Source organism: Nylanderia fulva, unplaced genomic scaffold, assembly GCF_048542155.1.
Source record: "Nylanderia fulva isolate GAGA-0341 unplaced genomic scaffold, ASM4854215v1 Scaffold17, whole genome shotgun sequence".
Lineage (NCBI taxonomy): Eukaryota > Metazoa > Arthropoda > Insecta > Hymenoptera > Formicidae > Nylanderia > Nylanderia fulva.
In genome coordinates this window covers 182,315-209,199 of record NW_028189945.1, presented here as the reverse complement: position 1 = coordinate 209,199, position 26,885 = coordinate 182,315, and the positions used below count along the sequence as shown (strand labels likewise).

The following is a 26,885-nucleotide window of genomic DNA, read 5'->3' as shown; positions in this document are numbered from 1 at the left end:
TGGTACCTGCTACGAGGATGTAGGTGTAGCGGTTCCTATATCTTGCGTGCGCTCCCGAGCAACATCCGCGAGACTTCGGCAGGTAGGCGTGCGCTTCTTCAGCATCGAGCTTCTTCAGCATTCCGATCTCAAAGGACCTACTTTCACGGTGTCGCAAAAGAGAGAGAGAGATGGAAATGACAATGCACTAGAGACGCACGCTTGTACAATATATGTATACGACGTAATTAGTTTTATGTTGGTCAGAATCCTTGTTATTTATTAGGAAAGTCATCAAAAATTTGACGTATTATTCACGGAAAAAATATTAATCAGCAAAATTTATGTCAAAATTTTAGCTGCAATATTTTTAAGCTTTAATTTAATGGACAATTTTTGTTAGTTATATAGTTAAAAATATTTATTTTAGTTGTGGTAGCTAATATTTTTGTCTGATTCTTTTATAGAAAGAAGTTCCTAACTAAAATATTTAGAGAATAAAATTTATATCCACAGTTATTTACCATAGACTTTTTTTAAATTGCACTACAATTTTGATGCATCTATTGGCCTTCTTTACAAACTAAAAATAAAATTAAAAAATTTTACAAACTTTGAAAAATAATTAAATTATGCTATTATTCAAAGCAAATTACAGAAAAAATTGTCAATTATAATTCAATTTAATATATAAATAATATATGCACAAATTATGAATTTCTGTTGAGAAAATTCTAAACTCAAATTAAATGGATTAACTCTGATAAAGTGCAACATTTGACCGCTTAGATCTATATCGTTTCGATTTGAGAAATGCGATTTTCCGTAAGTTTATTTCAAGATCCATGCACAAGAGCAATGTATTATTGCCCGATGAGTGTTGTAATCTCAAATGCTACAAATCACGACGGTAGTTCATCGAAAGATACACATGCGTGTATTTGCCGACCGGTTAACCAGCTGTGGACGGACGGATAAATTCATATCGTGTGACCTTGTAATGTACCGTTGAGTATGGTCAAGGACCCGAGGAAGTTCAAGCGCGATTAAGCGCAGCCCGATCACGAGAAATTAACGCTAGACTAGTACACCTCGTTACTTTCGGATATAAACGATCGTCACGACAGCAAGTATCTTTTTTTTCCCATCCACCCGTTACCGTTGCAACAATTTGTACGATTTATCGTGCTATTCCGTTGAATTAATCTTCGATAAAACGAACGCAGGCATGATCGACGTTTTGATTTCGAATGATTTTGGCGTTATAATCTTTTCAATTGGAAAATGTAAATGTATGTTATACAAGGGTGTATCAAAAATATAAACCGCTACTTGAAGAGCGAATTCTACTTAACGAAATGAACAAAAAAATTCGTGACATATTTTAAAAAATGCACCATTTTCAACGTTACAGTCATGTTTGAGTAAGAATTAAGAAAACTACAAAGCGTATCATTTTTCCCACAATACAAAACAATAGAAATAATTCTCACATCTCAAAATAATTAACAAAATGAGCAAATTTTTTTCTCCAAAAATTGTCTGTAAACAGCATCTGTGTCCTGACAGGACGAGACCAATTAAAAAATCATTTTTGGACGTGAGTAAAATACGCTCCCCCATTTTTGTTACATCCTGTACACATTCAGGATGAGGGAGACAGATGACGCGGCGTGGAGATAATGATTAACGACCCATTAATTAACTCGTCTAGATTTTTCCATTGTAGGCGTAAAAAGGGGAAAATTACAGCAGCAAGGAACACATACACACGGTTTATCTCACAGATAAATCATCAAAGGCACGCCATAATCGTCGCTCCTTCCTGGGAACTTTGCGATTTTTGCTTAAGCGAGATATCTGTGCAGAGAGACAAACCTATCGGCAAAACGAAACGCGTGGGCTCGCGTTTGAACGGCGTACAAACAAATTTATTGCGAATGACTGACGATATAATATTGGCGCTCGTTCTTATTTCTGCAAATTTATTGGCGTGAAAAATCATATTACTCGCAGGCAACTCCGCGTTAACGCTAACGGACGGGTATATATTATATATATATATATATATATATAAATTTAATTTATATTCATCCCCGTGATATATCATCTGCACATAATATTGCGAACTCGCGCCGCCGCCGCGGATCCTTAAGGCGATTCGCTGAAATAAGGTAATCCCGCTGCTTGTGGAAACGTGCTGGAATCTTGATAAAGCGTATGGCACTCGGTGGAATCTCACCCGTGGCGTGGTCGCTCTCGCGAGTGATTGTTAGCGCTTCTTTTTCGAGATGACGCGCGATAATAGTACAACGGCCGGAGGAAGATGAGATAACTGTAGATCTCTGTCGCTGAGGCTTACGTTGTGTGTTTACGCGAGATATGCCCGATCGAAATTTATTTAACGTCTTGTTCTTTTTTTTTTCACATTTTTTTCTCACACATTTCAGCCTTCCTCGATCCCTGTTGTTACGCGATGAAATTAGACAAAAACCAATCGCAATTAATCTCGTCTCTTTTTTCGTTTCGACCTCGAATTTCGCGACTTGATTTTTAACTCGAATCGGCAAAAAAATTCTCTCGACTGCTTCGCGAGAGATGACTCGAGGATAAAACTCTATATAAACGTGTAGAATCGATTCCGTGACAGAGGGAAGAAATTTAATGCGGAATTGATGCGCAGGTAAGGTCAGATGTGTGCTACCATATCATACTCGAATATCGCTTTTATAATCCTTCCGCTACAAAAGGCGATGATAGTCAACCGTAAAATTACATCCTTAGTGAGCTGTGGAGTCGCTTTACAGGCCACGGTATATTACATACATAATACATTGCAGGTTTGTAAGAAGCGGGATATCGTTTTTAATTCTTCCGCTATTAAAATCAACGATGATAGCCGCAGATATCGCCAATATAATTCCACAGGATTCCTGCGAATCTTTTCGTAGTATTAAAACGATAAATATACGTTGTGCACGAGACGTTTAACATTTATAGATTTTTTGCAGCACGAGAAGATTACAAATCATTCGATCGAATCGACAAGAACGAAATTTCCCTTCATATCTTTGCTTAAAAGACTGCGTCGTTTAAAGATTTTAAAAATGTCTTTTCTTGTGCATGTTTTATTAAAACATAAAAAGCTATATTATATCATCTCTTAATTTATCATAAAATATGCTTCTTAGAATCTGATAAGATTATATAAACTTTGACCCAATAAGAAACCATTTTTCTTTTATTTATGACTAAAAATGAAATTAATTAAAAATGTCTTCCCTCGCATGTTTTAAAACATAAACATAAAAGGCTATATTATATTATCTATTAATTTGTGAAATACTTTTTAGAATCTAATATAAATTCAAAGATTGTGTAAATCTTAGGTTTTAGTCTTCTTGTCGGTAAACTCGCGAAAGAATAATAAAAATCGTTTTTTTTTTCAACACAATGACACACCTCGAAAAGCAATCGCCGAATTTTCCGTATTGTCTCTCTACAAATATCGCGCGTAAACGAAAATCACGAAGTTCCCAGGAAGAAGCGACGACGTTAAAGTGTAGCTTTGGTTCCACGGCTTATATTTACGAGATGCCCATAGTCTATAATTCCTTCCTTCTTCCAGTTATCGTCCGGGTAAGTCCTGTCATTATTCAGCGTGCACTTCAAATACCATGGTTATAAGCTAGGTCGTTGCGCTAGCGCACCCTTCTCTTTCTCTCTCTCTCTCTCTCTCTCTTTCTCTCGATACCTCGAAACCGATAGCGGACGACTTTTTGTTACGCGTTCCTGGCTACCATCGTTTGCGCAAACGAGGAAACGGGACTGTACGGGCCCGCGGGCGTCCGTGATTTAGTTGAATTATCGTGTCGCGGAATAGCCGATAATCGACACATTATGTCAAATACTTTGCGCTGAACGAGATTTCTTGCCGGAAACCTCGCCGCTAGAATTCGCATCTCATTTTACCGCTTTTATACGTTACTAAAAATTTTCTTCTTAATAATTTTTACAATTTCTCAATTTAAACGCGACTGTAAGGTCTCGCTATTCCTATCTTGAAGAAACGAAAAGCAGATACTATTCATGTTTGTTTCACGGTGACAATAAGCGTGTCAAAAATGACATGTGTGTACAGTTAGCGCCTTACTTGAAATGTCGGTGGCCTGAATATTTGAATATATTTTATGGTGACAGAACGTATGGATAAACTTGAACGTATGATTCATACCGTGTAATAGTGTTCAGTGACATCATGGACCTCTGCGCTACTTGACTCGCATGCAAACATACTTATGTCACTATCGCGTGTACACACTCGCAAAATGAAACATTCGTTCCTTGCTTGGTCGTTGATCTTTAGAAAATCACACGCAATCGCTCACTTTATTGAAAAATTACTATCCTCGATGTTAACCTTTGAATTAATAATTTTCAGCGAAGGCTTGCAAAAATTAAAATAGTAGGAAAATAATTTTGATAAAAATAAATATAGAAATTCAAGTATGAAAAGGCTTAATAAGAGCCAGGCACAGATATTAGGTACAACATAATTATTTTTAAATTCCTCTATATTTATTTTAACAAAATAAATATAGATACAGGAATTTAAAAATAATTTAGCATCTCTCTAATATTTGTTCTTTGCTCTCACTAATCTTTTCATATATGAATTTGTATTTATCAAAGTCTTTTCCACTTATTATTTTAAAAATAAATGACATCGAAGAAATACTTATATATATACTTATATCGAGAAAATATGAAAAAGATAAGTGCGAGAAAAAAATTTCAAAGATACCTCTTAGATATCGAAAGGTTAAATAGCATTCAAATCACTCGACCATGTTCGCGATAAACTCTGTTATCATCTCACATGTTTGATAAAATCACACCTCTTCTCGAAATAATACATTCAATAGACTTGATAGGGATCCTCGACATCGATGACCCGCCAATCTATCGTTCGATCTCGAAATAACCGTGCGATTATATAACACGTTTTGGTCTCTCGACCGGTTTATTTCGGTCACTCGGCTGTCATCGTCACTTCCCGTTTCTCCACGCGAAGCCTTGGGATCTTGAACTTGACTCGGAGCCCATGTGGCTGCAGCCTTCCAGATTATTACCGTTAGCCATTGCCGCGTTGACGTAATATATGTAGGCACGTTTCCTCCCTCTATCTAACGCCTGCCTACTTGAAACTAATTATGACATTTAACGTAGCGCTGCGTGAGCGCCGTATAACCATTTCGCTTACACATTTCGCCGTGCTTCATAAGGCGCCACAAACGTATGGAAGAGGACTTGGGTCACGTATGCGCGTACCTTATTAGCACCGACGGCATTTTGCGACGTGACTCTATGCGCGAACCGATCGTAAAGACGATCAAAGCGTACGAAAATAATAGTGGTCTTTTAACCCCTTCGATTTAAATCAAAGCGGGATTCTGTATTTAACGAGAAAAACCTTTGACATTTTTACGTACGTTATTCAATTACATGACTATACTGAATGCCTCGAGGAAAATTTTGCCACTTTCTGTATTATTCTACATTTTTGAGATTCTCACATTTATTTTTGTTTTCGACAGATTATTTAAAAAATCTTCAATATAAAATGTGTAGCTCTTTAAATATGATTTATAATATCTCGAACAAATTTTGCAAATTTTTTGTATTACTCTACAAGATGTATCTCAATATATTTTTCTGTTATAATACAAGATTCTTACATTTACTTTTTATGGTAAATTTTAAAAACCTGAAATATAAAATGTGTAGCTCTCTAAAAATAATGTATATACATATATGTCTCAACCTCTTGTCATAAAATTATACGCGATTTATACACTTACTCCAAAAAACCGGTACACTTCAAATGACGATAACTTTGTAAATAATAAAGATACAAAAGTTTCTAAAAAATGAAAATAAATCTTAGAACCTCTACTTTAAGAATATATTTATTTCAATGTCGCGAGATAAATTTATTAAAAATGGTGGATGACAAAACGAGAAAATGCAAAATTGAAAAATAATAAATTAAGTTTACCAAGGCACATGGTGTGAAGCAAATGTCGCAACTCAATGGGATAAAAAGCATATGATAGTACAGAGCTTCCCCTTTAAAATGCTTTTTTATTTATCTCGATACGATGATTTTTTACCGAGATATTTGCATTTAAATAAAAAGGCAGCTTTTTACTTTAAATGCGAATAACTCTGCGAAAAATTATCGTATCGAGATGAATAAAAAAGCATTTTAAAGGAGAAACTCTGTACTATCATATGCTTTTTATCCCATTGAGTTGCAATATTTGATTCACGCGATGTATTTTGGCAAACTCGGACCATTATTTTTCAATTTTGCATTTTCTCGTTTCGTCATCCGCCATTTGTAATAAATTTATCTCGCAACATTAAAATGAATAGATTCTTAAAGTAGAGATTCCAAACTTTATTTTCATTTTTTAGAAACCTATCTATCTTTATTATTTACGAAATTATCGTCATTTGAAATTGATGATTTTTCCGAAATTTTAAGTTTATCGCTTTTTTTGGAGTGAGTATATATTTGTCAATTTTACTCGCGTAACGTAGAATGTAAACGGTGAAAAAATAAAGTCGATACTCGGAAATAATTGCACGATATATCGACGAATCCCGGCACTTTATCCCGGAGATTACGCCCGACGAGTTTGAAGCGCGACGGATCGTAAACTCACGGCAACGCACAATTTTATTTTACGAGACACTCCGACGCGCGCTTGAAAATGTGCCGTAATGTTTGCGGACCGGCTCGGAATTATTATGGTGATGATTACTCCCCGTTGCACGCGTTAGCGTGGCGACGATCTTCGCGCCCGTCCACCTTGTGCTTCTTCTCCTATAACGTTAATTATGACTCGCTCTCATACAAATGGCGGTTTCGCCGAGACATAACAAGCACCGTAATCGCGATCCTTTTTAGGGAATAAAGCTTCAATAATGCGAGATTTAGCGGATATCTTACGTTTATAATATCGCACTTTAAGAGACGGTTATAAATATAATATACTTAAAACGTCTGTGTGTATATGTATTGATTGATACATGCGTATATCGTGAAGTACTGAAGTAGAGACAATAAAAGACGAAGTAAACTATTAACGCATGATATAATAAAAACTCTTTGCAATTAATATATTAAAATGCATTATATAATAAATTAATTACAATATATTAATATATTTAAATTTATATATTAATTATAATTAAAATTTAATGCACATCAATATATTAAAATATTGCGTATGAAAATATACGCGATTTTGATTTGATAGTAATAACGAATTGGAATTTAATAATTCGAAATTAATCAAAGTATGAGAACACTATATAAGATGCATCGCCAGCGACTTGCAAAAATTTCGTTAATATCACAATTCTAATGCATAGCATTCGCATACATAAATCATGTGCAGTGCTGTGACGTGTAAATTATTTTATAAGTATAGTATATTCGAAAGAAGACCTATAACGAGCACACAAAAAAAAAATATCGATCAATCATCTGCGTGTGTTTTATGATGTATTATTATGGGTGGCACAAAATTGTACAAAGAGTTCAACGATCTGATGATCTCGTTAGCTCGATGACGATGTTCGAGCGGTCAATTTGAGTCAGGGACGCGGAATAAATCGATTAATCATTGATCGATTTAATGAAGTTAGCATTTTGATGGTAAACGCAATTATAACAGTCAATAATGCTGACCCATATCATTTGAGACATCATCTACTTCCGATTATATTCATGATTGAAATCGCACATCTAATAATCAGCTATATCGTCTGCAATGAAGGATAAAATTCGCGGAAAGTGTATGCGCAACACGTTTTTAACCAGTTTATCGGTACATTACATCTGTAATATGCCGATATATTAGAACTGCATGTTTCAGACGCTTATACTACATTTCTCGAATAGTTCGCGATAGCTGAAATGGTTTTACAACGTATAATTGCGCGATCCTAAATTATACGACCCAACATTACGAACGACGAATGAATCTTTTAGTCGGCATTTATGCGCCGCAAGATGTAAATTAGCTGATAAAGATGGCATAATTTGTGGATGTTCGAAGCATCGTGATAACAGCCGCGAACATCGCCAGCGTCCGTTAGCGTTAATCACGGCTAATTAAATGTATTTTTAAGTCGGTAGAAAGAGAGAAAGAGACGCCCAAGGCAACTAAGGTACGGTCCTAAGCGCGAACAAAGACAAATTGCTGAATCCAGCGTGGATCTGTGAAGATCATACCGTAAAAAGCGTTCCAAGGTTCTGCCACAACTGACCCGATTCGTTCACAAGTTTCGAACCCACGTATTACAGTTATTCTATCTTTTCGGACGATCCCGAGATTCCGCAGACCTCGTAAAACGTTCCGAACGATGGTTCCCTCTTATTTTTTTTCCTTCGCTCCTAATTTTTTCCGCACTAGACATATTATTGTATAATAACCGCATAAAATTCTCTTCGATGAGGAGGAATTCTCTCAATAATGCTCCATTTTACGACAAAGTTGAGACTAAATTACGGCGTAATTTATTTTGAGAGAGAAAGAAAATTAAAAAATGCATACTCTTTTGCAAACACGCGTGACGCGAGTGACTCGAAAACGTCAAACATATATTCCGCGGAATCCTGACATCCCGCGGCTACAGATCCATTACGAGGGTCATGTGACTCGAGTTCGGACATATTTCAAGTTTCTAGAGGCACGCCGGCGTTTTGCAATCTCGTCGAGAGCAAAGGTTAAAATTCGCCATCATTATTGTAATGGCGCGAGAAAACGGTAGTTTTTAAGCACAGTAGCTACAGATAATAGGCGTTAAATTACGCGGAGACAAAAAGCGTCTAGTATATAATAACGATTCCCTGTTACAGGTAATAATAAAATTTGTAGAGTCGCTCTCTTTGAATATAACGATGAAGGTAGTAATTTGTATTCAATTTTGTAAAATGTGTGATTGAATCACATTAAAAATCTTGACACAAATAAATGATATTATTAGATGCCATATGTATATATTATTCTCTCGCAATATTACTGGGAATTCTTTTCATTGCATAATTCTAAATTATTTTGATAAATATTCATCAAACAGAAATACAGACATTTTTTATGCACATTAAATATAAATAAAATATATAAATTAAATAAATATAACAAATTGATATAAATGAATGTTATATATAGAATAAATGTCTTTTCTCAATCTGGTTATTATGCAAATCTTAATGCCTATCGAGCTTCGAGCGAAACCTGTTACATGTCGGCTTTGCATCTCACAAATTGTACGGAAAGTCTTGGCAATTTACTTAACTCTTTCTCACGAGCGAGTATTCTAATTTTCGCCCTGTGACACATAACGGATGCCAACATTCCACTTCTTTGTCCCCGCGTTTCAACCTCGCTTTATCTTCCGCGGTGCTATAAGGCGACAGCAGACATACTAATGAGCGTTCATACCTACTTACATAACGTGGTATGTATCGCGCGTGAGTATACAAAGTGTTATACAGGTGTTTGATGCATTCACAAGGAAGGGGAGGAATATAAGAATTAACTGTTAACGGGTTGACATAACGCCGAAAGAATACTAGTCGAATCGGCCTATTAAGTTCCATTCATTATTAATTATTGTACGTCTGACACAAAAAGCTCTCGGAGAATGCGAAATATTTGGACGCTGATCGCAAAAAATCAGCGCTAAAAGAACTTGAACGTATAACCGATAAAATGTGCAAACAAAAATAAAGATTATTATAGTACAAATATGCGAAGAAAATGATGAACAAATTGATATAGTATTTTATTTTTGCGCTCTATCTTCAAAGTTTGATTTTTTTATATTAATTAATTTTGCATAAAAGATGATGCATAAGTTATGGACATCTGAATAATGAAATAAAATTAAATTCATGTCACTTTTGATAAAAAATGAAATGTCTAATATATAATTACCGAAGAATAAATTTATACGTCAATTTAGAAAATTTATTCTTAATTTTGATATTATTTCTTCAATTTATTAAGGTAAAAATCCTTTTCGTTGATCATGTTAAATTCATGAGAAGGTTCATCCGTTATCTAATTATGCAATGCATGGCCAGTGTAGGCTAACATTATCTGCAACTTAAAGTGCAAGAAATTCCGTTCCGCTGACTACTATGAGAACGCGTAATTTCACAGAGTCGTCGCAGACACATCAATTTCTGTCAACATTAACATATTAATGACCTGGTGATTGATAATTTGAATCATAGAAACGTACTATAAGCAGACTCGAATAACAATTACATAGTGCAATGATGCAAAACAATTGGCACGAATGTATCACGATGTGAGAGAAAGCGGAGAGAATGAAACTCATTAATTATGATTCTTCACGTCATTTATTGTTACACATTTATATCGAGCGTATAGCTATTTTACGCCGCGTATATTTCCGAGTATAAAAATTGTGAATCGGTTTTTAAACTTTAATCTCTTTGAAAGTTTACGAAGCGTGATATGAGTTAGTTCGCATCTGATGATTCTTTTAATTTCCACCGTAATGACGGTGTTTCACAATCATTCTTTGTCTAATTTATCGAAGTAATGCGCTAAACGTCAATTCAAAGCTTACATCGCAGTACGTTTAGCATACTAAATTAATGAAAATGATTAGATGTTTTTATTGTCTGATTTTCATACGTGTAAATAACTGAGATTCATTAAATATTTAATTTACGGATCAACATATCAAAGAAGAAATTGCTTTCGAAAGTTATTGCATCGCTACGTAATCGAACGTAATTGACAACTGATCGTAAGCCTTTTAATCGATCGTTTTCTATTGAAAGGACGACGCTGTAAATTGCTATAATTGCTTTCTGCAGGTATTAACTCGTTCATCGCGTACAACAACAATTTCTCACTCGCAAATCTGATAAAGAGAGATTCGATACGTAATGTATCGTTCTAAGGATGGCATTCTCATTTCCGATGTAATAAATGATGGTGCGAGGGAGAAAGAAAGAGAACTGCAAATTGAATTCACGAGCGCCGCGCGCGTTAACCCTTCTCTATTCAGTTAAGAAATAATGATATTTTATATAGTCACCTACACGTAATAATATCGTCAATATTTTTTCCACCTCGCCTGTCTCTCGTCTCCGTCATTCCGCGGTCTAATGACCGTTGCTACTCGTCTTGGCAACTACCGATCTGTCAGAAAACGCACGCGAGACCACGTGCATGCGCTGTGTGCGAAATTTGCAAGATGAGATATCATTTCCACCAGCTACTCCGCAAACACTAGGTACAGTTAGCCAAGAACTGCTTTGAAATATTCTGTAAATTTTTTTTTCGCCACATTTACATGACATTCCTTCCGCAAAATAATGTAGATATAAAAATGCCATTATATTGTATAGTTTTTGAAACTTTAAAAACAAATTCTTATCTAACAAAAAAGTTTTTACTTGTATTGTAATATATTATGTATCTATATTTTTTCTTTCTAAGAAAAAAATATTTTATAATATAGATATATAATACATTATAAATAAAAACTTTTTCTTTAAGATAAAAATATTTTTCTGGTAAAATATATTACATCTGTGTGTTTTACGAAACGATCCTGATATTTGCAATTTCTAAAAAGAGTAATTTTCCAAGATATCGTCGAGCGTAAGTTATGTTCTAACTGCACCGCTGCCGGAAACATCAATACTTTTCAGTAGTCCAAATGGAGCCGGCCATTAGAGTCGGCAAAAAAATTGACGCAGACTGGAATGCACAGCAAATGCCGTACGTATCGGCTGCTTAGTCATTTAGACCGATGCATGCGCATCGCTTAAGTTTCAAGCCATTCACTTCGAAGCCTTTACCGTTCCGCGTTCAACGGCGCGGTATAACGACGCTATATATCGGCCGTTCCTCAGTTATTCATTAGCGGGTCAAAAGTTTGAGCGAGAGTCCGCGCGATCATCTTTCCGACGCGCGTCTCGACGTGCCCGCGAAGAATATCGCGTCTCGACTGACAATGAAGGCGAACGCGCGAGGACAAACGCGCGCGAAGACGTCTGTCGTCGCTGGAGTCTCGACATGGGCGGCATACAAAGCGTGAGAATTTTTCCAAAAGAAAGAAAAAAAGATACGCGCGCAGAGAACGTTCACGTTTCTTGATTTATAACGTTTACGGTTTCGCGAAAACTCGGAATATCTTTACGAGCGTTGCACTCGCGCACGGCGATGCATTTTAGTACGAAATGTTTTATGAAACAGATGGTATTATGTACAGGTGTATCTAAATAAGCGCAAAAAATTTTTAATGATTCTTTGTCGAAAATTAAGGGGTTTCTTATATAAACATATATTCTAAAAATTAAAACATTTTTTAAAATTAAATATAGGGGTTGTTAGGGAAATTTTAGCCCCTCATAAAGAAAGATTAAAAAAATTTTTTAGAAAGGATATTTATTAGTGGTCTTTTTATTGATGGAAAATATCCATCAAATTTCATTTTTTTTTAATTTGAAATCTGATATTTGTGTGTGTGAGAAAAGAATAAGAACTTCAACTCCTCAGGGAGGAATATAAGAGTATGTTTATAAATATAATAAGAAACCCCCTTTTAATTTGCGACAAAGAATCATCTCCTAAAATTTTTCGCACTTATTTAAATACACTCTGTATATGTAGATGTGTAATTATAATTATAAAAGACAGTGCTTCATTACTGACTCACTTGGACAATTTAAATACATGTATGTAAAATCCGCGATAAATGATACGTGGATTAAAGTGGAAGTAGCACATGTGTAAAAAAAATAGAGCTTAAAAAATCACTAATTACTTATTTTTACGTCAATGTCACATATTGACGTTGGGAATATATTGACTTTAGGAGTCACGAGAGAGTATAAATTTGATTTCCGGCGTCAAAAGCGGCGTTAATTACTTGATCTACCGCGAGGAATTTACGGAGCCGACGCTTGTGTAAAAAATATATATATATATATATATTTCTCACGTGAACATATAAACCGGCGCTACCTAAACTTTATGCGAACCGGTGCGAGCGGTGCATATCCGGAAGACGCGTCAGATTTATATACAGGGTTTGTCCGGAAAGTAATGCGTCGCATTTTTTTGTGACGCGACTATACATCGCAGAGCGATGGGACCGGTTGGGGAGGAAGGGGGGTACCCTTAGCTTTCCAACGGTAGGTCGCTCAATTGTTTCCATGCGCTTGGAGGGTTAGGACGGCTTATTCTGTGAACCTCTGCTTAGTGGTCGCGTCGAACTTGTGATGGAGAGAACGATAGAGCAACGCTATGCGATAAAGTTTTGCGTGAAGCTGGACAAGACGCCGCTGGAAACTTTTGAAATGCTCAAGAAAGTTTTCGGGGACGATTGCCTTTCCAAATCGCAGTCAAACAGGTGGCACAAGATGTTTAGAGAAGGTCGGAAGGAGGTCGCCGACGAGGCCCGCGCAGGACGCCCGTCAACATCGCGAACGGACGACAATGTGACTCGTGTGCGCCAATTATTGAATTCAGACCGTCGAATGAATGTTCGCTTAATGTCGGAATTATTGAACTTGCCGAAAACGATTGTTCACGAGATTGTATCGGAAGACTTGGCCATGCGGAAGATTTGCGCAAAACTTGTGCCCAGAGTGTTGACCGATGCGCAAAAGCAACACCGAGTGGAAGTTTGTGAAGAACTCAAGCAACTCTGTGCAGATAATCCCAATTTCCTGAACAACGTTATCACTGGGGATGAGTCATGGGTCTTTCAGTACGATCCGGAGTCAAAGAGGCTCAAAGGACAACAGCTCGAGTCGGTTGACAACGTACAAGCTACTTCGACGGCCTCCCTGAACAGCATCCCAGTCAAGGAGTTCCAGAAATCTTATGACGCATGGAAATCGCGTTGGCAAAAATGTATTGACGCAGAAGGGTCATACTTCGAACAATTTTAAGTTGTTTTCCCTATGCGATCAATAAATTCTTTTTTAAAATATGCGACGCATTACTTTCCGGAAAAACCCTGTATTAATTACTTGTTAAGACCGCAACGCGCTAATGGAACGGAACACTCGACAAGACGATAGCATCTCCATGAGAAACATTCCGCGGATCCAGCCGTCCGCTACGGCAAAAAGATAAGCGACGACGCGTATACGTATTCGGTGCATGCGATGTGAACTTTACGTCTTCAGCGAAACGCCCGTGATCCGAAAACAGATCTACTCGACGTGTCTTTCGGATCGCGATAGAGGATCTACCTGTTCGCGACATCACTGTAGCGTGTTGCAAAATCATGTTTGATTAAATAGCGTGAGGACCAAGTTATCAAGATCAAGGTAACGTTAATTGTGTTCCAAGTACGAATGAAAATACGCGAATGTCATCGAGTTGTTTGAATGACAGGCCTTGTTGGTTTTTACGCATGTTCACTGAATAAAATCAAATTTCTATATTAATTATGCTAGTAAAAGAACAGGTTATTTCTCAATTGATCATTTCAAAGTCTGTAACAAGAAATATGTATTTGAACAAAAATTTAGTTCCAAGTAAAATTAACTAAATATTACAAGAGACTTTAATTAAAACAAATTATATATTACATATTTTCAAATAATATAATTAGGATTGGTAACTATACAATTCAAATTATTGTTAATAATCTGCGTTCTTGAATGTGTCTCTATCATTATTATATACAATAATTAATTTATATTGTATATTATAATCATAATTGCTGATATATATTTCCCATTAATAAAAATAGTTCATATAACTTTTTTGTTCTCTGTTTTTCTTTCAAATACTATTATTTCCTCATTTCTAACTAATCAGAGATAATATTTCATGACTCTTACATAAGATTATATAGGATCTACTCGTTAGAGCAAAATGTTAAAAGCTCCTGTACTAATCTGATCGCAACCGTGTGTATAGACGTGATATTCCTGTTACGTGTATCAACGGTTACGTCGATGAGAAGGGCTCGTTACGAAGACCTTCGTACCTAGTTACGTAGATGAGGGGCCGATCGACTACAGTTGGAGCGGCTCCAGTGGTTACTTTACTCTTATATGCCGCATACATGTTTATCTACGTATGTAAATGCCAGGTAAACGCGGATGCTAGTCTGGATATGTATCGCCTATGGGAATGCACAGTCGTGCCAAGTTCAGGGTCGAGGGAGAGCGAAAAAAATATATTAAACCGTTTATCTTTGCAACACGCCTGTACACGTCCGTACCTCGCGGCGCAAAAAAAAAATATACCTATCGGGTTTATAATATAAAACACACATCGAGTTGCATAACTTTGTTTACGCAAAAACACGTCGTTCTACATTTTCTACATGTATTTAAATATATTTATATTTTTTTTATTATATTTATTTTCTATATTTTTTAAATACTATTTTAATTAATATACGATTTCAATCATTGCATTTAGAAAAAATAAATATCTTCAACAAAGATGTATTTTTCAACAATGTAGAATTAAACAAAATTATATATATAGGTATATTTGAAAATTATTTTAACAATGTGTTTTTGAAATATGTTTATCATTGATATAATATACAAGTTAATTATTATATGTATAATTAATTGCTGACATATGATATTGCATTATATAAAAGACACTTTAATTAAAAAAAAATAGCATCTGCAAGATTACAGATTTCTTAAAGTCTTACCCGGGAACCCTTAATGTCTGACGTTAATTAGCAACCGTCGAGGTTACACGGTAGGTACTATGTAATGGTTGATCCTTCAAGATGCCGCGTTGTTACATGCGTCATTAAAGTAGACGCATACCTACGCACGTCTGCTCTCGTACATACACTTATGCAAATGCGCCTGTAAACTCGTAAGACGTGCCATCAAGTGCAGTTTCAAGCTAATTGCCATGCGCAAAATTCGTAGCTATAGCCTCGAGGCATTCTTCCCAAGGTCGCGAAGGACGGCTGCGTCTTTCTCAAGGTCATGCGTGCGCGAATCGCATACCGGATATACAAAAGCTTCTCGCTATTCTAATCAGATAGTCTCTTAACCAAGGATCTTTTAATGCAAAGCAAAATCCACAGAACGAGATTACGTTAGCTACACAAGAGACGATTCAACGTCGAGAAAGATAAAACCTGAAGACGTGCGATCGCGGTTCTTTTACTGTTTTCAAACAGCGGCAGACGTATCGCGATTAATCGGTATCGGGCAGACCGTATTAAATCGCTAAAGTCGTTAAACCATTCGCGGTCGAAGAAGCATCATCCCCGATTGGCGCATCCCCCGATTCGGTTTTGTTCCTTTTTTCCGCGGTTCGTCTTCTTTCTTGCGCTCGCTACGCTCCGTCAGAGAACCGTGTAAAGATCGGCCACAAAACTCACAGATACATACTCGTCGTGCAAGATTTGCTGAAACTATAACTATGAGCGCCATAAAGTCCCGACGGAAGGCGCTTCTTTACTCCCAACGATCCTGACGCATCGTCTTCGTCATTAGAACTGGCTGTCAAAAGAGAGAAAAAGACGCGCAAATATACGACGATAAATCTAGCTGCCGCGGAAGAGCCTAGAATTTAACGGAAGGCTAAAATCGCGTTTAATTAAAATTAGCGAGACGTTATAAAAAAAAAATATCTTATCAGGTAAGTGGAATCTCGGCTACGAGATTAAAAAAAAAAAATATCCAGCAGGAAGATAGCGGCATTATACTTATTAAATGCAAAGCAAATATTGAGAGAACCGATCGCGTGACAATTAGAAAACGTTCGATGGTGAACCAGCTACGGTGGTTAATTAGAAAAGAGAAGGAAAAAAAACGCGACGTCGTCAACAACCTAACTCCACTCGAAGGAAGATGCACTCCACACTGTCCGAGAATTGCGACACGAAGGTGTCCAACACCTGTTGACGAACGCAGCAGCCTCGCCTTCGGATGCGTTTAAGAATCGTCGGTACTGTTAGACCAATTGAAAGATCGACATCCTTTAAGGTCACCTACTCCCGACTGCGGTTATCGCGATGGACGACTCTTTCGCATACTAGGACGACCGCGGAATCAGCAATGCTGAATGCTCGATCTTTTTCATCGGCACGCGAAGCGGCTTGTGTGTGCATGACTCTTATATGGGAAATTCAGTAAGTAACTTATTGTCGAATAAAATTCAATCGTGAATAAATTTCGCAGCACGCGCGCGCGTAAACGAGTCACTTAACGAGAGACTCCGTGCAATTTGCGCGATAATGTTTGAATAATAATTTGATAAAATCGCCGATCAGCTGACGATTATTATTATACGAATGTTCGTCGAACTCTTCGAAGAACTTTTCCTTTTCTCTCTTTCTCGAGATGGCTGTTGCAATGAAAACTGATAGACGCCTACCCGAGAGCCACCACCGTAGATGAGCGCATCTCTATCTCCTTCTCTCTTTCTCTGCCTCTCTGCGGTTCAACATTTTTCGCAGTCGCGCTCGCATCGGGTCGATCGAGGCACCGGGATTAATTAAAAGCAGGCAGACTAGCGTAGGCAGGGAAAGAAGACTCTCGCAGAACCGGTCTAAATGCAACATGGCGTGAGTACTATCGATTTGTCATCGGTCGATAAAAATCGACAAGACCGGGCTACGCCGTTCCCTTCTTTTGTTTTTAATCGTTTCTTTCCTCTCGAACGCACGTCTTCTCATTACATCGACTTATCATAGCACGTCGAATAAACTGTTATCGTCAAAAAGCGCGTCGTTAATCGCTCGTATACTTAAACAAGACGGAAAATAAATTCACATTCCGCCATAATAAACTTATGCGTGTGACTGTTTATTTTTTTCCTGTTTTCATACTTTTTAAGTTCGCGTGACTAATTAATATAAAACACCCACCCGAAATGACTTGTGTGATTAATTGTAGATGGAAAGCAAAAAAAAATTGTATATAAAATTTAATAAATAATATATTATAAATAATAATTGTATGCAAAATTTTGCGCAACATTCTCAAGACAGTTTACGTTGCAATTTAATAAGAGCAAAATTTGTTTTTTTAATTCTGAAAAAAAATTACATATACACCAATTACAGTCGATCGATCGATCGATCGCTAGGCGGCGTTTCTTAATTTTTCTTATCGAAACGTATATTTTCTTATCGAATGACCATTCGTGGTCCATTAAACACACGTTTAGTCGCCGCTGATTTGCCTCTAACTCCGTTAATTAACGCAATCCCGGCGCGCACTTATCTTACGCGAACGTACTCTTATGCAAATAATACCCGTATCGCTGCCGAGTTGAGTTCAAGTACAGTTACAGAGTACAGACCGTTGTTAAGATACGATCTGTGATAAGTGCAAGGTCCGCGATCGACAACATCCGTGCTCATTCATCTCCGATCGTGCAAGGATACGCGAAGGGATATTGTACTCTTCTATCAATTCCAGAGCCGCACTCAGCTGGATATCGATAAGCACTAATTATCTTATCGCCGACAAATAGTGTTATTTTGTCGGGTATCGAGCGAGTCTCGGCAAGAATGCGCAATAACGTCTTAAAATATTAATTAAATACTCTTCCTCGGAAGAAAGACGCAAGATTAACCCTCCTTCGACCCACTTATCTATAATTATATCCCGGGGTGCACAAAAAATTTGCATCATCACCACTTTAATAAATGAAACCCCGATTGTATCTCGCGAGTGTTGTGAGAAAAAATTGTACTACAAAATCAACGAACGCGAATAAGCGCGAATCAAGAATCTAACAGTATCATTTGTGCGCGGAGAAAAATCAAGCATCTTTTATATAATATATACACGGTCAAAGTTCACGCTGCGAAACAGTGCCACGTGATATCACGTGGGGTCTCCGAGGGGTTAATCGGTATACGGAGATTGATAGGCTCGCGAAACGCAAAGCGCCGGGATAAATCGACGCGGAGGTATTTATCTGTAATTAAGTCGGTCGCAATTAAAAGCGACCATCGATCAAAAATTATTATTTGCTATTTCAGGTACCCACCTTCGCCGGCTCGTATTAATGAGCTGCTACACGCGGGGATGTAGAAGAGCTACGACGAGAAAGAAAGAGAGAGAGAGAACTCGGGAGGAGAAGAAGGAGGTATCATAAATCTGTGTAATTGACAGGTCCCGCTGAAGACGTTCGTGCGGCATAGATGCTCGGGCGGATACAGCCCGACTAATAACGCTCTGCCCGCCCGCTAATAATCTACGAACGCGTATAATGGCTGCTTTGAAGAAAATGCCATCTTCCCATATCCGCGAAACGAGAGGCGGCACGATATAAAAAAAAAATAAATAAATAAAAATAAAAATTAATACCCCGTCTGTACAGCAAAACTTAATCGGGCGTTAATCGGGGATAAGGGCTGGCGCAATTAACACCTTGGGGCAAAAAATCCGAGAGTAAGAAAGGGAGACGGGAAAAAGCACGCGATCTCTCTCGCGTGCGAGATTTTCAGTCTCTAATTCGTCGGCATCTTTTGCAACAAAATTACCACCGTCGTCGCGCACGAGCCCTACGTGCCCTACACGCGGCACGAATAAAATACAGCGCGAGAGAAAAACATTCGTCGACGAATACGTTTACGAATATCGCCGCGGGGCCGGCGGTAATTTAATTTGAGATCGAAGAACGAATTTAATTTGAGATCAAAGAAAGAATTTATTTTCCTATATAGATTGGAGAGAGAGAGAGTGAGAACCGGACGTTTTAACTTACTCTCCGTAGGGTTCTACGACACATATAACTTTCCGCGAAGTCCCTTTCTCGCGATGTAAAACCTTGCTCCTTCATCCCTTTTGTGCCCTTTTGCTCGCGAGAGACTGTAATAATTTAATCCAAGCGTCTCTCGGAGACGTAGACTCAAGTCTACGGTACCACGGAGTACGACCTATGGATCTTTCGTCAACGGCGCTTCATCTTCCTTTGCTTATACGCGGAATGTCGCGAGGGATATTCACGAACACGTGCACATGTGTGTGCGTGTTGGTAAAAGCACGTATATATCTCGTCGCATATAATAGCGAGATCGTCTCTCTCTCTCTCTTTCGCGTAGCCCTTCTTGACTAATAGCCGACGGAGATCGAGCCCCAGGTCTGCGGGAAATCACCGTACATCGCTATGTAATGCTAATGAATGCATATACTTACATCATAAATCCGTTTCCGTCGTGGCTTTTGCGGCCCGACGATTCCTGTCGGCGATTAATCTCGCACGGCGCCAGTTTCGTATTTTATTTTAATTTCAAGTGCTACATACCTGAAAGCAGAAAAGCAATGTTCCATTGTGTATCAGACATCAATCATTTTACATTACGATTATACAGATTTTTTATCATTCTTTCTGTTATTTCGAACATTATTTCATTATATAATGAATCATTTCATTATACATATTTATAATGAATTAATTCATCGAATCATTTGTCACTAATATTTTTGAAATACTTGCAATATCTTCTTTTTTTTTTAAAAAAGCAATTAGTTATTAATGATCAACTCTGTATATTTACAATTGTTTTTGTTGTAAATTTTCGCTTTAAGTGTTTTTCAGAAATATACACAGAGAGAATTTTCTCTTAAAATTTACCATGAAAATCATGGTAATCGTGGAACAATGTGATATTGGAAGAATTTTATGAGTTTCTCTGAGATTTATATTTACTACAATAAAAAATATATTGATATGTACATAGTAAAATTAATCGAACATATTTTATATCTTATTGTGATAGATATTAATATTTTTAAGAATTTAACAAGACTCTGTATTATAAATATAAATATAAATTGAGTGTCAAACAGGCAATAAGAGCCAAATCGCGGATGACAGTGCGTTATCCCAACGAAACTAAATTTTTTCGTTAGGATTAAAAACCTGTGCACAAGGCACTAAAATCTCTACAAGAGATTATTCCAATTTTAAAAATCTTGGCCGTGTCCAAGTAAAATTTAGTGCCTTGTGCACAGGTTTTTAATCCTAACGAAAAAATTTAGTTTCGTTGGGATAACGCACTGTCATCCGCGATTTGGCTTTTATTGCCTGTTTGACACTCAATTTATATTTATATTAATATTTTTATTTTTATATATGCAATATTAATGAGAGAAACTCTTACAAAATTGATCCAACGCCATATTGTCGTCTCTCGATTACCATAATTTTCAGGGTAAATTCTAAGAGAAAATTCTTTTAATATAATAAATCAGACACAATGATAACTTATTAACTATTACGAGGCCATGTGTAACGAGCAAATAAAAAATTATTATAAATCTTGGAAAACTTTAATTTAAAAAAACCAATTACAAACGTTTCGACTGTACTCAGTCTTCTTCAGTGCGCAATAATCATTATAATAAATAAATAAATATAAATAAAAATTCTAATAAAAAGTCGCAATACAATGTCAAAATAAATTAAATAATTATGTCAAAATTAAAAGGCGAAATACGCTAACAATAAATTTAAATTATTAAAAATAGTTCAACCCGAACAGTCCCAATTAGATGCAAAAATCGCATTAAAATAATTTATCCGGCTAATCAATATTATTTTAAAAATTATTATTGAGAACTCGGAGTGGCACTTACGACATTACTCCAAACCAACAATAATAAATCAGTACTCTCATCTTAAACATAAATTTTCTGCTAATTGGTGAGAGCCAAAAATGTGATATAAAGTAGCAATAAATTAATCCTCAATTGCGTATATCAAAATTTGATTTCTCGCGATGGGATAAATATTAGCGGAGACGCTTCGATCGCGTACAAATGACGCTCATTATATTTCAGATTCCTCGCCGAAACTGTATAATCCGACCCTAAAAACGTGCCCAAGGGTTTATTGGCAATCAGGAGCAACGGCAATATGAACCGTCTCGAATCGCTATAGGGACGTGCTACGATTATTAAGGCCGTCCACACGTGCGCCATTAGGGCGCCCCTTGCGCGCAGAATAATTCGCTCATGTAACAAGAGCCGGATAAGAGAGGCGAGTCTCTCTCTCTCTCGCTTTCGCGAGTAACAGCAGCAATGCACCCCTTCGTAATCGCTTTCGATCATCGTATATATAATGCGACATGTATGTATACGCGTTCGCCGCCTCCGGCGCGAAATTAACCAACATCGAACGACTGGAAGCTAACCCGACGAGTGTGCAAAGAATTTATTTCGTCGTCGATTATTATATGTTTGCGTCGCCCTTGTGGAAACACACTACTTAGTGCGTGAAAAAGAGGAATTATCGAGACGCACGATGTCACATAAATATTGACTATATACATATTTACAGTCTACTTAAACTGTTAAAGAAAATATCGTCCTTTGGCTTTAACGGATTAATTGATAAATAGTAAAATAAAAAATTAATTTCCTGCGATAATTGTACAAATAAAACGATATTATCTCTTCAAGATGCTTCATTTTTGAAAAAGGTATAATCTAATGCTGCTATAATGATTATAAGTTTAATAAAATAGATATCTGATTTTAATAACTGAGTAGAGTTTTGTGAAATGTTAAATACTTGACAATAACATTAGACTTTCAACTAGCTATTTGTAAAATTATGTAAAAAATAATTAATGTTGCTAATCATTGAAATTTTTTAGAAGACGAAAGAAAATGGTTAGAAATATAGAAAAATTCTAAAATAATAGATCTGTTTCGAAAATCGAGCGTTTTAAAAAGAGGCGTAAAAACTCTAACGTACAATCCCAAAATAATAAATTACCTTACTGCTCCTCTGTGGTTCGATGTCTCCAGGACTTCCACATCCTCTCAGACTGCAGAACTTGTGTTCCTCATCTGAAATAAAGTCATGAGAAAAATTAATTAGCACTACTAATAATTAAAAATCTTTAGGAAAGACAAGAATATGATTTGACATATAGAAAAAAATAAATTATAAGGTATATTATATGCATTATTATAAATTTTAGAATTAATTAATCGTACAAGCTGAATAATTTTGAATGATATTTGTAAGATATCACCTTTCAAAGAATAAGAACACAGACGACTATTTGCTGGTTTTAATTATTTAAATTATAAAGCATAACATTTGAAAAAATTCTTGAACTTTTAAAAAAAATTCCTAACAATCTCCGATTTTCCCAGGAAATTGACATCCTGCTAGGATGTTTCATCTCGTTTTCAACCTTCAAGGATCCGCGAGCGTGATACTGATTAAATATCGATAGTGTTATCTTTATTTAATGACCTAGTAATTCATCATGCTGCATTCACGGAGCGCAAACGGTAATCGAAAACGCGATCACCCACTCACACCGTTCTAATTAAATGCTCATTAATCATTTCAACGTAGGTGAGTGTACGTGATTAAACACGACCCCCCTGACCATTCATGGATTAGGGGCCAGTCGTGCATACGCACGTTTATGGTGACCGTTATATTATTTTCGCGACCGTAAACGGCTTAACCGGGACAGGTTTTTCTGATATCGTTTTGTTTGCGAAATATGGGTGATGAACCGGTATCTAATTTTCTCGAGCTGTCGCTAAGCAAATAAAAAACACTTCAAGCATGGTAAAAAAAATCTCGAGGAATGTCGATTTGCATGAAAGTCTGTGATATTAAGTCTCGAGCATAATTATCCGAAGGTATGGCTATAAATTCTTAAAAGTGTCACCTAATTACACATGAGATAATTTTTAATGGCTGTATAATATTGTATTCGCGTTTCTATTTTTTATTCCGCAATCGATAAAAATTAAACCCTTCATTAAACAAGAAAATGTTTACCGATAGTCGAAGACAACTTGACATTTATCGCAAAACTTTTGATTACTTTTTTAATTGATTAAATTATTTTTGATTGATATTAAGATAACAAATTTGCATAATGTTCTGGAATTTTCAATCAATTTACATAAAGATGATTAGGGCGCAAATAGCGGCGTGTTAATTTTATCCGCCATAAAGAAATAAATCCAAAAAACATGAAACCACAACTAATTATATAATATTCTTTCTGCCACAAAAAAAATATTTAAAAAAATTATAAAAAAAATATTTTTCAAATAAAAATAAAATCGATTAAGAAGCAACAAGTAGCAGCAAGTAATTTCGCTGTGCGGGAAGTCGTTCAATGATGTTTTATTTCCTATTTATCGCGCGAATCCACTTATATACAACTCAACATTACATCAAATCGATTGAATAATACGAGCCGCGGTTGCATAAATCGCGTACCTCGGTATCTCTTGACGTCCTTCGAGAGATAATTCGCTCTTGCCTCTGGCTACAAAAGATTCTTATATTCGTTAAAGTATTACCTAAGTATCTCGGACACTGCGTGGGGTCCCTAAAAACGAGCTCGTACCGTTTTACACATGGAGTGCTCTTATCTCAAGCGTGTTATCATCGACCAAAAAAATACACGTGAACGCTCATTGCGCGATCCTAATCCTCGTAATCTACAGTCCGCACTGCAGGACAAAACGAGCAGTAAAGCGTCGTATCGAGGTACCTATCGCGGCGTCGTTATGTGGAACGATATTGCGGTACAGTTACCTTGACACGAAGAGAGCATATCCTTGCGGAGCGTGAATCGAGGATGAAAACGGGGCCGATGTGCGCGCGTGAATTTCTAATGTATGTATAAAGTACACCGCGGAAGGTATAAATCGATGCTGCGTAGGATGTATCTGTCAGATTATCGATCTCGAGAGCCGGGGCTAAATAACCGTCCACGATTCATGTTGCATATTCTCTGTACATATCTCACCCTGGATATATATAATATAAATCGGTAGTCAATGATGTGCGCGACGCATAAGAGATGCGTGTTGAGAAAATAAAAATCATTGTATATAGGAAGTGGGAGTTTAGAATATATTGATGGTTATTAAATAAATGGAGCGTGTCACCAGAGAGACGAAAAGCAATTACTGTCGTGTAACTCTTGACTCCAGTGTGCTTAATAATTTGCAAATTCACACTGTGTACGTACACCGAAGGCAAAATAAATAAAATATCCGCCGTTATTATGAATTCACGTTAGCCTGATACTCTCTTTATATGCACCTCTCGGACGGTCGAGCTTATCTGGAACGCAGATGTTGTCACCTATAAAGGAATTTTTTCGAGCAATACACTATATAAATATTCGATTACATGACATTCGAAAAATCATCAATAAATAATGTGACAAAAATGAAGAATGCCATCTGTCAGACATCGGACGGCCTCTTACGCAAGTGTGTCAAACATACAACGTACAATAAAAACAAAATCTATTATATTTCAAATTGCTTATACAGAATTTCAATCGAAGTTTAATTTCCTCGCGCGAAATAATGTTAATTTCAAAATTGTTCCCACAGAAATTTCTTAACACATGAATTTATTGCACGATTAGATTATACATATATATTACGCATTTCTCATACATGCGAAATAAATATATTGCGGCATTTCACCGATTTTACTCTAATTCGATGCAATTCCATCTTGCATCTCGTTTCTAAACTACTCGACGTGTATTTTTTCTGTCAATATCATTAAAATACATCCTCTCGTCGTAGAAAAGATGTCGAGTGCTCTTTTAAGCCGCGAAATACCGAGATATAACGCAAAACAAGTGGAAGTGGAACGACGATGATCGCACATAAGCGAATAAGAAACCAAAACGAAATAAGGCGAATCTGTGGAATCGAGGCAAGATTCAATCTCAACGGATGAATTCACCGTGAAACATCGCGATTCACCACATAAGCGTTTTCGTGCGGCCTTCTTGCTATTTTCTCGCATCTCTTCCTTCCTCTCTCTCTCGCATTTTTCTCTCCTTCGATATATTCATATTTCAGCACGTTCGTTCCTCTTACATGATACTTTACTGCGCGTTCTACTACCTTCTTACTTCCTCTGCGCATTTCCATTTTCATCCATTTACCGCTTTCGGAAGTGAAGTTTTGCCCGTTGATTCGTGATATTGAACTTTTTCCACATCTACGATATTACAATATCGGAATGTAACGCGATTCCGTTACAGGAAAATAATGGTTTTCGGTTCTTGAGATTTAAATATCGCTTATAGATGCGTCCGCGTATACGGACGTGTGTTGGTGCCTCTCTAAGCTCGGTTATTACTGAAACTACTGTAATCAGTGCTAATATGCGGCCGGTCGGTACTAAGAATTAACAATTTCCGCTAACCTGGGGCTCTCCCAGCGCTGACTTTGCGCACGTTGCAACTATGTGGTGAATCAATAAAATTGTAAATACTTGGATTGTGGATTAAGGGAGAAAAAAGCAACTGAAGAAGCTACTTATCGCGATAATTATGCAGACGCCCGCGCGACCTAGGAAGTGCATCATTAAATTCTTGTGTATCGTAATAGATCGCAAAGTGTAATGTACGATAATGATGTTTTCGCATTCTTTTACACGCGATGTGTAAAAAAACACAAAATTACTCTATCAACGTCGGCGTCAACCTTAATTGCAATCCTAAGAGGAATTGTATATTACGAACTAATTATACGAGAAAGGTGTCAAAACACCGATATTTTATTTTCGAATTCGAATTTTTAGCTGTTAAAAAAGTTTGTAAAATGAAAATTTTTATCTATAAATATTTATTAGATTATTCCCTGTTAACTGTATCATCACAATTTTCATAATATTCATTCAACTTTCGAGCAAATAAATGAAAAATGTGATTGCAAAAATTCTCTATCTAAATCTAAAAAAAAAAAAATCCTGATATACTCATTCCAGAATTTATAAAAACCATCCCTGGTAGCAAAAACTGACATCAAAATAACGTCATTTTGACGTTTAATTACGTCAGCTTGC

General features: G+C 36.6%; 1 protein-coding gene across 3 annotated transcripts in view; it reads right to left on the bottom strand.

The window, feature by feature from the left end:
• Positions 1 to 26,885, bottom strand: part of tyn (trynity) — a 202,517-nt gene that overhangs the window by 80,830 nt on the left and 94,802 nt on the right. For all 3 annotated transcript variants that reach the window (XM_029312334.2, XM_029312333.2, XM_029312337.2), the window contains exon 5: positions 22,797 to 22,870. The gene's annotated coding sequence lies outside the window, so the exon portion shown is untranslated. The remainder of the gene's footprint in view (positions 1 to 22,796; positions 22,871 to 26,885) is intronic.